Source organism: Leptidea sinapis, chromosome Z, assembly GCF_905404315.1.
Source record: "Leptidea sinapis chromosome Z, ilLepSina1.1, whole genome shotgun sequence".
Classification (NCBI taxonomy): domain Eukaryota; kingdom Metazoa; phylum Arthropoda; class Insecta; order Lepidoptera; family Pieridae; genus Leptidea; species Leptidea sinapis.
Genome location: NC_066312.1, coordinates 27,226,176 through 27,240,121, shown reverse-complemented (window position 1 = coordinate 27,240,121; position 13,946 = coordinate 27,226,176). Strand labels below are relative to the sequence as shown.

General features: G+C 33.0%; 1 protein-coding gene across 4 annotated transcripts in view; it reads left to right on the top strand.

The window, feature by feature from the left end:
• LOC126979200 (brain-specific angiogenesis inhibitor 1-associated protein 2) overlaps positions 1–13,946 on the top strand; it is a 245,088-nt gene that overhangs the window by 133,263 nt on the left and 97,879 nt on the right. For all 4 annotated transcript variants that reach the window (XM_050828450.1, XM_050828451.1, XM_050828449.1 and 1 more), the window contains exon 3: positions 11,065–11,118. The gene's annotated coding sequence lies outside the window, so the exon portion shown is untranslated. The remainder of the gene's footprint in view (positions 1–11,064; positions 11,119–13,946) is intronic.

Sequence of the window (13,946 nt, the reverse complement as noted above, 5' to 3'; positions counted from 1 at the left end):
TAAAACGCAATAAAATAAATTCAGGGGCCTGAAGTCGTGACTCGTTTGATGCAACTAAGACTAACAAAACAAGAAAATTAAATTTCAGGTTTCTGTAGATAACACTTATCGCTTGGACCACAAAGCAATAGTGTTAGGGATAAGTCGTGTTTCGACGTGATTGCGCGTAGATCGCGACACCTGTATCAGACACAGAGGACTGGCGCGGCGCTGTATTACGCGTTCACAAACACGGCTGCTGTTGACATTGCCGGGTTAAGTCTCTACTACCTACAGCGTACGGATATTACATCCCTGTGGTTTTGAGCTTTGAAAACTGGAAATCTGCATAGATAGATACACAAAGGTGTAATCAAAACAATTTACTAAAATACTGGCTGTATTAAATTCAAATTCAAGTTTAAATTCTATAGTATTTATACTTTTAAGACTCTATATTCAGTATTTTCTATTTTTGTTAAAATTTATATTATTATTGTTAAAACTGAATAAAGTCTCAGGGTTCGGTAGTGGTCAAAGAATAAGGAAATTTTTTTAACCACTACAGAACTCTTAGACCACTCTATTCAAGTTTCTAAATATCTCTAATAGTAACGATCATAAATTTTAAAAACAAGACCACTCTATTCAGGTATAAAAATATCTATTATAGTTACAAAACATAATTTTTCAAAACCGAATAAAAGAGTATAAATCAATTCTTTGACCACTACGGAACCCTAAGACCACTCTATTCAGGTTTTAAAATATCTATTATAGTTACGAATTGTTAATAACTGAATAAAATAATTAAAATAAATTCTTTAACCACTACAGAAGCTTACAACCACTCTATTCAGGTTTAAAAATATCTATTATAGTTAGGAATCATAATTTTTAAGAACTGAATAAAATAATGTAGGTAAATTCTTAAACCACTATCATACATATATGCATCCTATGACCACCCTATTCAGATTTTTACATATTATTATTATAGTTACAAATCATAATTTTATGTTTGTTATCTCTGCTATCCAGTAGTCATTTATGCATAATAGCATTCTTTTAATATTCAAATTACATTCGCAAGGCTTACAAGGACCGAAAATTGGGGTTGAAATTGGGTTCATTACAAATTCCATAAAGAAAACAATGGGCATTCAATTAAAACAATATGGAAAACGGACAGGGGCCCCCAAGTTACATGATATTATAGTTGATATTATTGCCAGTTATTAAGTTTGTGAGGGCTTATCGCCATTCCGCATTGAATTCTAAGTAGGGAAATATTTTTGGACGGCAGTTAGTGGCATTTTTTTTTGACAATCAGGTACGAAAGATTCTTGAAAAACCCAAAGATTCTGAGCTGCACTCGAGACATAAGATGTTAAGTCTCATTTGCCCAGTAATTTCATTAGCTACGGCGCCCTTCAGATCGAAACACAATAATGCTTACACATTACTGCTTCACGGCAGATATAGGCGCCGTTGTGGTACCCATAATCTAGCCGGCATCCTGTGCAAAGGAGCCTCTCACTGGTAAAGGAGCCTCCCTCTGTCTGTCCGTCTGCCACCAGGAAGTATATCATGACCCGTGATAGTTAAATTACTAATAAAAAAATAATAAAATGTACGTACGATTACAAACATTTATTTAAATCCATTGAGCTATTTCGATTCATAAATATTTCTATAAGTGAAGTCATTACTTAATTTTAATTACTTAATAATAATAATACACCATATAGTGAAAAATAACATAAGTGACGATTCGAGAGCATTTATATTTTCTTAAATCTTTATAAGTTCTTCAATCTCAAAGATAAATTTGTAAATGTTAATGTTTTTCAGTAAGTGTTTATTTCAATCTTAAAATTATTGATGTATCTGAGAAACGAAACACCTCGCTGTTCACTTTATCTATATTATCTTCATTTCCTCTGTGATATTTCTTTACTTGTATTTCTTTCCGAAGCACACTGAAACGGATGAGTTTAAAAAGAACGCCTTTTCTCATTGTTATGCAAACATCAAATGAATTCTATTCGTATTCTAAAGAATGCACGTATTAGCTAAAGCTGATACGGAGTCGTTTTGTTAAATCGTTTACTTTTCGCTTCAGTACACCTCTTTTATTCTTTTATGGAAGACGAGGATAAATAAAGTAGGGGTTCTGGTCCTAAAGTATCATTAAGAGAAAAACTAAATTAATTAAAGTTTCTGACTGTTGCATCTCAATGTATTCTTGATAATGTTCTGTATGTTATATGTACATTAAGAAATTAGCTACAAACTGGGACAATTATAATGTTAACATGTGGAACAAATATAAACTTAAGCCTACTACTCAGTTGAGTTAGTAAGACTTTTATTGGGCGATGGTTTTTACAGCATGATTGCAGAAATTGTTCAAAACAAATGTATTACGAAATACAAGAGGTTTGTTATAAAACGCTTGCGTGGTTATTATAACATTAATTCTTTTCTTAATGATACCACGTATTGGGAATGGAGCTACCGCTCACAAGCAAATTTTAAATATTATTGTACATATATATAGTAACTAAATTTAAAAAAAGATTTTCGTTTTTAAATCGTTTTTCGTAAAGGCTTATTTGATATCAATTAATATTAGATTTTGCGTTAAGTTACATCCTGTCCCCCTGAAAACTTTCTCTGGAAAGTAAGCAATGTCTAAGTACGCTCTGTACATGACAGCCTTAGACTAGCACGGAATAAGTCCGGTTTTCTAACATGTCTGGATTCTATTTTTAATTAAATGGAATACAGAAAAAAAAACGCAAGTGTTCCTCATCCAAATTAAACTCTTTTTAAATGACAAAAATGCGTGTAATTGTCAAATTAAAAAACAAAGTCTCGTAGAAGGCCGGAAGCCTCTTATGGTTCACCGATGGGTCCAAAGTGGAAAATGAAGTTGGCTGTGGAGTCTATGGAGAAAACCCCAGGTTTACATCCAACATAAAGTTCGGGAGATTCGCCTCCATATTTCAAGCAGAGGTATACACCATTTTCGAATGCGCGGAAACCAATATCCAGAAAGGCTACTTCAAACAAAACATATACATTCACTCTGACAGTCAAGCAGCATTGTTGGCTTTAGACGCAAACTTAACGGCGTCAAAATTTGTCAAAAATTGTACTGACTGACTAAACACATTAGGCATAAAAAATAGTGTGATCCTCAGATGGGTATCACTCCCAGGGCATACCGGAGTCATAGGCAATGAAACGGCTGATGAGTTCACAAGAGCTGGAGCTTAAGCAGTCCAATACGGTCTGGAAACTATTTGTGAACTGCCTAAGAGCTCCACTTGTCACACCCTGAGGAACCAATGTCAAGAAGAAGCATTTAAACGCTGGAGCAAATAAACAGGTTTAAGCCATTCCAAAGCCTGATAAAGGCATAATAACAGAAACGCGAATCAAGACCTATCATTGAGCAGGAAAAAACTATGCATACTTACCAGGATGCTAACTGGGCACTGTCGCCTAAATAAGCACCTCAGTGTGGTTGGAATAAAAAGCCTTGAGGCCCAAGAAACGCCTTCTCATTTGCTTTGCAATTGCGGCCCACAATCCCACCATCCTTGGCGAAATCGCATCGCGCATCCTGCTCCCAAATGATTTTTTGTAACACTCGTGTCAAGAAGATATTGCGGTTCGTAAATGCGGCAGGACTTGACGACGACCTATAAGTATGAGTGACGAACAGATTAGCTCAATTCTGGACGTGGTGTTACTAGGACCCAATTAGGACTAGCCAAATAGCCACATAGCTGCAAATAATAATCATAATAATAATTGTTAAATTAGTTTTGCGTAAAAGTTACTTTTGTTATTATTAGTCCGGATTAATCCGGACGGATGGTAACCCTACACGCATTTGAAACCGCTAGGCTATCACGACTACAAGTTATGTAAATGTTATTTCATTTCATCTATATTCTTAAGAGCCCTTTTTTTATTAAAACAGATATTCATTTGGCTTGGTTCCATTATATATAATTCAAAACTGCTGCGGCAATGGAAGCTAGTACAAGAGACCGTTGCAGGCGGGAGCACTGATGCTGACGAGGCAAGCGGTTCCGCTGCCGACTCTCCTAATTGGTAAATCTTAGCTGACGCGGCTCTTTGCAATTACGCCGAGACTATGCAACCGAATTGATGAGAAATTTAATGCATCGCAACTGAATTTGAATTGATTTTAATTAATTACTGATCGGACAGGGCTTTGTTCGACACTGTTCTGGTTAGTAGAGCTTTATTTAAATAGGCAAATTGTTTAGCGGTGTTTCATCCTAGTTCGGTAATTGAAATGAGAAGTCCATCTACATTCCTAATATATTTGCTTTAATTTTGGTTTCTGTTTAGCCTTGAGGTTATTGTTAAATTTTATTGATATTTAATGTAAGTAGTTAGTATTTTTGTTGCATCACTTTACATATATGTAACTGAAACGCTTTGTAAAAAGATGAAGCTGTAAATGTTGGTTTAAAAGAGTGGCAATGAGTTTCTTGCTAATTTTTCTCATTAGCTCAATCCTTTATGAAGAAGCGGTAGATTCAATAAGAAAAAAAATTATTTGACTTTCATAGGTGTCATTTCCGTGACCTACATGAATAAAGTCATTTTGATTTGAATCATTTTCTATATTTCAAATTTATAAATTGTGCGATTGTATCAGATTCATAAAAGTGTTCTTATTTTAAATTTATTTATTGAAATTATTGTTGAAAGTAAATAAAAAATGAATGGATGTGTGGCGGTCCTCCACAGTGCGGTTTTCAAGGAGCTTTCTTCCACTAAAAACTACTACAAAGCTGTGGAATGAGCTTCTTGTGCGGTGTTTCAGGGACGATACGACATGAGTACCTTCAAAAAAAGCGCGTACACCTTCCTTAAAGGCCGGCAACGCTCCTGTGATTCCTCTGGTGTTGCAAGAGATTGTGGGCGGCGGTGATCACTTAACAACAGGTGACCCGTACGCTCATTTGTCCTCCTTTTCCATAAAAAAAAAATTGTTAGTGAAATATGGCAGTTGCTAGCTTTCAGTCCCCTCGTGTTGTGGATCTCCATGGGCGGTTGTCTCACCACTTCCACTCTCGTACTCGGCACGCACGGCCTCATTATCTCTGGACCTCGCTGGAACGTCAAACCCCCTCCCATTTCCGTTTCATCCCCTCGCGTTCGTCCTGTTGCATCAATACGGTTTACAGTTTCATTACTGTTAGGTACATGTCGTTATATGTCGTACTATCACCGCTTTGTTTTTGAAGTTTTCATTGTTACGTTTTGACTTTTGATAATAGCTCTGTAGTTTCTATTGTTTTATGTCGCTGTAATAGTACTGCTAGAAAAACAAATTCTTTTTGTTACCGAATCCAGATTCATTCATTGATTTTTCATAATAATCAGCATCACAACACAACACCAATACTTAAAAAATAAATCGTTGTTTATTTCTTAATAATAATATCCTAGTGATTCTTGTTTTGCACACCGTAACAAACCGACGATGTGACGTCATCGACGTCAGGTCTAGAAATAATTTAACCGAGTTGTATGATTTGAAGGTAGGCCCCTAAACGAAGACAAACGTTAATTCTTGTAATGTGATCACCGAGCGCAAATCCCAAACGCCGACCGATTCCAATTAATTCTGCAGTAAACACAGAAACAGCAACGATATCTAAGAAATGCCTATTTTGGGTATTGTTTGAATCGAATTCGTAATTGAAACGGATCGACTTGGTAACATTCAACTCACGTAGAGAAGTTGTGCGTTCGACTGTTTGATCCCGAGCGATACGTACCGATACTCAAACATTATTATTACAAAGAGTATTCGACTATATTGCTATATATTCTTGTCAGCGATAAATTAATAATGATTTTATTGTTATCGTAATAAAGAAACAAATGAAGGTTTTATATTCGTTTGCAATCAGTCTATCAACGATGGTGTTATTATGATACATCTATGGAAAATAATGATAATTGTATATTAATAAAACAGTTAATCTTAGCCTATATATGATTATTATTGTCTTTTCCAAATCTGTTGATCACTCTTACAAGATTTAGCCGTAAAAATTGTTCAAAAATAGACATAGGCATATTTTTATTTCACATCACACAAATTAATTTACAAAGTTTTATTAAACACCTTAAATTAATAACAGTATAGCTTAAAGTAAAGTAATATTTGTGAAAAAATATAATCAAGAATATAATCAAGAATTATGCGAAAATGGACACCGCTCAGCGTATGCTGTAGCAAATGCTGCAGCGCTAGTTTTCAGCGTAGCCCATTACGAGACAAACTCGCGCAATGGTTTAAAAACGTTTAAAAAAAATTAGATACTAACAGGATAACACATATATAAAACTGAAAACCTACCCAAATAACTTATACATAGAAAATACAACATTGAAGAATAAAGAAAGAAAAATTTACCAATATAAAAGAAGATGGAGAATCTTATGAGCTTAGACTTACACCATCATGTGAACACAAGCCTATCCAACTCCTCGACAGCATCAACCTAGTGAGAAGACTTTAAGAACTAAACCTTTTGCATTAGTGTAGTGAAACGTTAGTGTAATATGCTAAGTGTAAAGAAAAAAAGAACATAGTGTCTTCCCCTTAAAAATGACAATAAGAGTCGTGCCAATGGATATTTTCTTAGTTTTACTTAGTAAATTAAGTTAAAATTAAATTGCTTATAAGCCTAAGGCTTGATTGTAATAAAAATAATAAATCTTAGATTATTATCATAAAAGGAACAAATATATTGTCTTATTTTGCTATTGTATACAAAGAGGTACTGGGTACGGATAAAAAAATTTAATTAGTATCTGTGAGGCGACCTAAGTAAGTTCTCAAATTAATTGATTTTATTCAAAATAGGATTTAAAAACTCCTATTGAACGTCAGAAACTACCACCGATTCTAATATTTCAGTGGTAGTTTTTGTCGTGCAATAAGTGACTTTGAATCCTATTTTGAATAAAAATATTTGAATTCGAATTCAGACCTGAAATGAACGGCCGCAATAATCTCAGTGGGTTTCTTCTTTATAGTTATATAAAATTTCTTCACGATATATTTGAGGAAGGTCGCTCCATTCCAGTTAGTACTATTATTAAGAAAGTTATTTACGTTATTACCTTTACGACATAAACGTCTTTAACATTTCTTATGACTTTTGCATAAATTATTGGGATCATCCCAGAAAATGGCTATGTAAAAGCTTTACATCACATCGCCTAAGAAAAGACTAATTCGACTAAACCGAGTAGTAGGCATAACAAGTTTGTGTTTGTTCCTGGTATTAGCATTATGATTGTCACAGTTTCTAGCAAATTTTCTAACGGTAACCATTCACAACATCATCAAGAATATATTGAGATGTTACAGTTAAAATGATTATTTAATTAAAACTCTCTGACTGACTAACTGAAGAAAATAATTTAGAAATATTTTAGTCAAAATATTAATGCGATTTATCGCATCACAGAATTACCCAGATAATTTATTACAAAGCTTAATTTTTGATATTCAACTTTATTGCAGTAAAGCACGTGAAGTTAAAAAGACGTAACACAAACTAGGTTACAAGGTAATTTGTTACATAAGCGCGCACAAAGAAAAGCTAAAGTAATATCAAAGTCGTGTGAAATGTGCGTGTCGGGAATGAAATGGAAACAATTAAAATGATTCCCATGCGGTCGCGAGATACAAGATGTTGCGACTTTCCAATTTAACTTCGTGTTCTCTCTACCCATCTATTCCCATCTCATAGTTTATTCTGTGACATTCCCGAGCCTCCGACATTTTTATGTTTTCCTTATCAATTTTATTAAGCTATTTACGATAACGCTCAATTTATTCGAAGCAGTGCCAAATTTAATGTATGAATAAAATATATACGCTTTACATAGAAATTTGCCTGTGTTTGAATGTGACGCAAAATTTTAAAATGATTTTTATCCAATTCAAACGTACAATTAACTTGAAATTTGATTCGAGAGCCATATTATTATAAAAGAAAATTCTAGAATTCTATTTATAAGTACTCTTAAAGCTGTATTTAATAAACAGAAAAAAAAACTGAGAATTTTTTAAACAACAATAAATCAATAGAGATATCTATTGAAGAACTCACCATACCATTAAATATGATTTTTTACCTATCATCCTGGCCCATATGCTCATGTGTCCTCCTCCTCTATAAAAAAGGAGCGGGTTCAAATCCTGCATCGTCATTTTCGGCTCATCAAACATAGCCCCCCAAAAAAATTTTTTTTCTATTTTTGAATTTTCAATATCGCATTTCGTTAGTTCGTAGTTTGTTCTTAATTGTTCACTATAAATAATTGTTTGTTCTTTTGTTGTTTATTTAAAAACAATTAATTAAAAATGGGGGGAAACGCCTACTATTTGGTTCTGGCACAGGCCGGACGCTGCCGCGGCACGCTACGCTCGGCTCGTGCGTTGTTTTAACTGTTATAACATAACCTAACCTAACCAATTTTAATGAATTGCAAATTTAAAAATCGAGAACAATCAAATGTTTATAGAGAACAAATGGCGAACTAACGATGTAATAAAAAAAAATAAAAAAAAAATCTGGGGGCTAACTTTCTTGATCTGTCATTTTCCCAGTTTCAGTCAGTCAATATTTAATCGCTAAAGTGAGAAAAATATAAACTATGGCATCCCAATAATTAATGTATGAAAATCTTTCATATATGCTCCTAATCTAAACATCAGTAACTGAACCAAAATAAATACAAGAAAGAAACATAATTTACAACTACATCAAAAACTTCTCCATAAAATTAGTAACTTGTTTATGTGCCAGTTTATCTGCTTTTACAACAAACTACCCAGCAATATCCAGAATCTATCAATGCGTAAATTTAAAGATACCGTTAAGAAAAAGTTACAAAATATTTCGATCATAACCAGCCTCAGGATCAAAGCTGCTCAACTTTAGTTAGCCTAAAATAAGTTGTATAATAAATATAAATGATGATGTATCAAACATATTTAAAAAACAGATTATTATTTTAATTAAAGACATATTAAACTGCTATTTTTGTAGCCCACTAATAGAATACACATATTTTTAATCTAGTAGGATAGTATAATTGTGAAATAATTATAAATGATGATTCATTGAAGAGTAATTGTGTTAAGGATGTTTTAAGATAAGGTGTCTAGAAGAGCAAGTATGCAAAACGTGTGTGGGCTATGTAAATTTATGAATCTAAGTTATGCATTTGAATAAACAATTTAAACAATGTTGTATTAGAATTGCATATCGCCTTCATGTTGAATATATTATCTATGACTCGTTATCAAACATTTGCACCTACCGTGATTCGAACCGGATCTATAAAATTATTAATGTGTTGATATACACACATCAATAAATTCAGCACTGACTTCATAATTCCCGGATTAAAAACGCCTAAACCAACTTTGTGCTACTCTAACTGACACTGCATTAAGCTCACAAACACTATAACATATTTCGCGGCTTGCATTGTATTTTTTAGTCTTTTTAAAAATGTATTTAATCTACTCATTAATCTTGACAGAAATGAAAACAAATGAATAAAAGGTAGAAACATCATTTTAGATATTAATTTGTTTACTAACCACAGAGTAGTCTAATCAAGGTGCCGCCTAATCTACATCAATACTTTTTGCCCATAAACTTAACGGCGGCTTTTTTTAATCGAGTGTTTTTAAAAGTGAATTAAATATTTATCTTTAGGTATTGTATTTTCGTTTATGTTTTTGTTACCAATGCTCTACAAAGAGGGTGTCAATACTACGTAATAAGAGACGGGACTGCCTAAGTACAAATTGAAATCTAGTTTAGTATGAAACATACAGTGAATTGACATAAGTTTGAAATAGTACTAATTACATTATGGCGATGGGAACTTCGTCATACCCATCGCCATACTGTAAAATAAAATAAAGTTCCGGCTAAGTTTGAAAGCTAATAGCTGCTTTTAATACGTAGTGGATTTCAGCTATCTCTTCTTTCTTAGAGAGTTTCGGTAGGCTGATGCTCTAAATAAATAATACTAACTTTTTTTTTAATGAATATAAGGGATGAGATGAGCAGGACGTTCAGCTGATGGTAATGGATACGCCCTACCCATTACAATGAGCCGCACTACAATTACGCTCGTCACCTTGAGACATAAGATGTTAAGTTTCGTTTGCCCAGTAATTTCACTAGATACGGCGCCCTTCAGACCGAAATAAAACTAACCTTCATCCTAACTACTACTATACTAATTTGTTTATGCAATAATAGAGATTTCATTACCTATGTAATATATGCGAGAAGACTTTTTCACTGACCTATGTGAAGAAACGGTTAAAATTTTAAACTTTCGTAATATCATGAAATGTAGCTTAATGCAGTTAAAACGGAATTCACTACAACTTTGTTTATAATGGCTTTCTTACAATCCGTCACGTTAATTTTAAACAATACGATTCTTGAAAGTACTCGATACTAATGATGCGAAAAGTTGTTTATTATTTACTGACGTCTGATCATTGTGTGTACGTGTGTGTGTAAGTTTGAGAGGTTACTTTCACCAATCAGTGACGCGAATTCATTGTAAGTGTAGATGTGCTAGTACACGATTTCCTCATTAAGTTGCTTTTGTTAAGGACCTCTATGCGGAGTTCTAACTGTATTGATTAGGTATCATTCATTTAAGTACGGACGGAGTACAGTCTATGGTTGAGAGGATGTTTATGAATCGAGATTTGTATATTGTGAGAGATGTGAATATTGTGTATACAGGATGATTTTTTATAAAGTCGTAGAAAAATATAATTACTTACCTAACTGAAGTAGAACGCTATGATGAAGTCAACTTACAAAATAAAAACATTTTTTAAATAATAATTGTAAGCACTGAAGCACTATATATTATTATTAATTTGTTTAATTTATATTTGTGATAAATTTAAACTTAACGTTTTGATTAAACCATTGTAATGTTTTTTTTACATTTTAGGTAATTCAACCAGGGTGAAGTTTGGCGGACTGCAAATAATACATAATTATTCAGGTATTTATTATTATTATTTTCAATATATTATTGACATATTTTGTGAGTTTTTGAGAATATAATATGATAGTCAGTCAGCACCTGGAAGCATTGTATGTACACAAAGATAATGTATATCGACACATTTTTAACATATCTAAAATAAATCATATTATTTTAATTGACATGGGTTTGTGACACATAACTCATAAATCAACTTTAATAATACATTGCTAAAAATATTGACACAACTGCAAATTAAAAAAAACTTACTATAAGTATGCCAGTTTTAAGAATGCCAAAATTTTAACCAAGACTTTTTTGAATATTTTTGATCTCACAATTAATGTGGCAATGAATGAATACTTGGCTATATTTGGATACCACTCATAAGGCTTCGTATGCAAAGGGTAACTAATGGCAATGGGCTGCATCCCATAAATCTCCACAATGATAAAACTAAAACTTTGACCGATTTTCTGTTAATGTTAAATTCCACTATAACACCAAATAAGTCCCCTGAGTTTCTTGCGCCCGTTCTTTCCAAGTAAGGCATAAATTTTCGGTGGTATTATTTTTAAGTTCATTAAGTGATATCATATCCCATTCTTAATAAAAATATTTGAATTTATATTGTAAAATCCACGACACAAATTATGAAATGGCTGTCATGGAAATTGAAATTAAATATTTGTACAAATTTAATTTGTACCAAGTTTTATAAACGTTGCGGGAATCGAACCTGATCTTGAGAATCGAGAGTTGAACAAACATTCCAAAATGGATGGATCATGCGTCACTCGTAAACCTACTACTCCACAGCCGAATATGTAAGTCATATTACAGCCTGGGAGTAGATTATGATTACTTTAAAACAATAACAGTACTATATTGTATATTTTATTAAAAAGAGCGCAAAAAAAGAAAGCCGGGAAATCGGCTTCTTGCACCGCATCTTCGTTCTCAGAGCGCCATTTGTTTCCGAAGCGGTAGAAGTATCTAGTATATTAGTAATTATACAAATGATTTAAGTCTTCTTTAGTGTTAATTCCGCCAAAATTTGTTTTTAAAACAATTCAATTGATTTCGTGCCAAATTTTGGCGAGAAAACACGTCCTGAGGATGCCTCGTGTAGAGGCGAGACACGTGTCGAATTGTTTAAAAAACAAATATTGGCGGAATTAACACTAAAGAAAACTTAAATCATTTGTATAATTATGGATTTCCGGAAATGAACGCCTAATTCAATAAATTAGTAATTATATCAAAAACAATTGTAAAGGAGGAAATTTTGAGAAAATAATTGCCTTTTGTGCCTTTATTAAAATTGAAACACCTAGCTCCCGTTTTAATCAGTATAAGACTGTACAAACAAAATGTGATCGTCACAGACACGTTCTAATCAAAGCATCAGCCTTGCTCGTAGGTCCTAGAGCAAACTTCAGCGCTATACTTGTTACTCACCGTGTCAAGACAGATAATTGAGTTTACATCGATTCTGATAATGAAGCACCATCTACTAGATTTGCGTATGTGCATGCAGGAACCGTGTTCGGCAACTAATTATCATGTGCTTAATTAACATCTGCATTGGAAACACATTTGCTGTGAAGTAATGATTATAAGTGGTTTTTGACTTTGATATTATAGTTAAATTATTAATATTCCATGGCAGGCTTCTTCATGCAAGCATGTTTATATTTTGCTAAAATGATGAAGCTGTTAATATTGATTTAAAAGAGTTAGTTAAACTACTTAATATGGATTTTTTCGTTTGCCTGTTATTACACCGGCGAACACCTTTTAACTTAGAATGGAATGTTAACTTAGTCTGAAAAGTGTCGTCCGTACTTGATGACAGAACAATTAAATTATTAATTTAAATTTATTTTAGAACTTATTTTCAATAATATACTATTCGAACAAAAACACTATTTCATCAATATATATATGGAACTTTTTACTAAATCCATACAAGTGAACTTATTAGTCCAGGGGGAATAGAATAACTTTATGTTGAAAAGTCATAGGACCTTTTTTATTTGTATTTCAATAAAGAATATAAATATATAAAACGTCAGATACACTGCTACAAGCATTTCGGTGACGCGAACTCACGATATTTCACCCATCAAATCAAAAACTGTCTAACTATATATATATTTATATTTTAAATCACTTATTTATTGCATGCGCCAGTCAAGAGCATGTCGGTGACGCGAACTCACGAGATTTCACCCATCAAATCAAAAAGTGTCTAACTATATATATATCTTAATATATATAAATTACGTGACACGTTGTTTGTCCGCGATAGACTCCTAAAGTAATGAACGGATTTTAATGGGGATTACTTCATCGAGTGAAGTTTTGTCCAACTTGAGAGATAGGATAGTTTTTATTTCGATTTGGGACCCATAATTATTTTTATTTTCAATATTTGTTTTGTATGGACATATTTTCTATGAGAGAATTTAGTGACGCACGGATTGACAGTTCCGCTGTGAAACAATTTTATTATAACAAACAACAGGTAACAAATATATATATAGACTAGCTGAACCGACAGACGTTTAGGTATTTGGCAATAATATTTTCAAACATCAAGAATGCTCCCTGTTGTTAACTATAATGAAATTGTTTCACAGCAGCACTGTCAAACTGTGCGTCACCAAATTCTCTGATAGAAAATTTGTCCATACAATACAAATATTGAAAATAAAAATAATTATGGGTCCCAAATCGAAATAAAAAGTATCCTATCTCTCAAGTTGGACCAAACTGCACTCGATGAAGTAATCCCCATTAAAATCCATTCATTAGTTTAGAAGTCCATCGCGGACAAACAA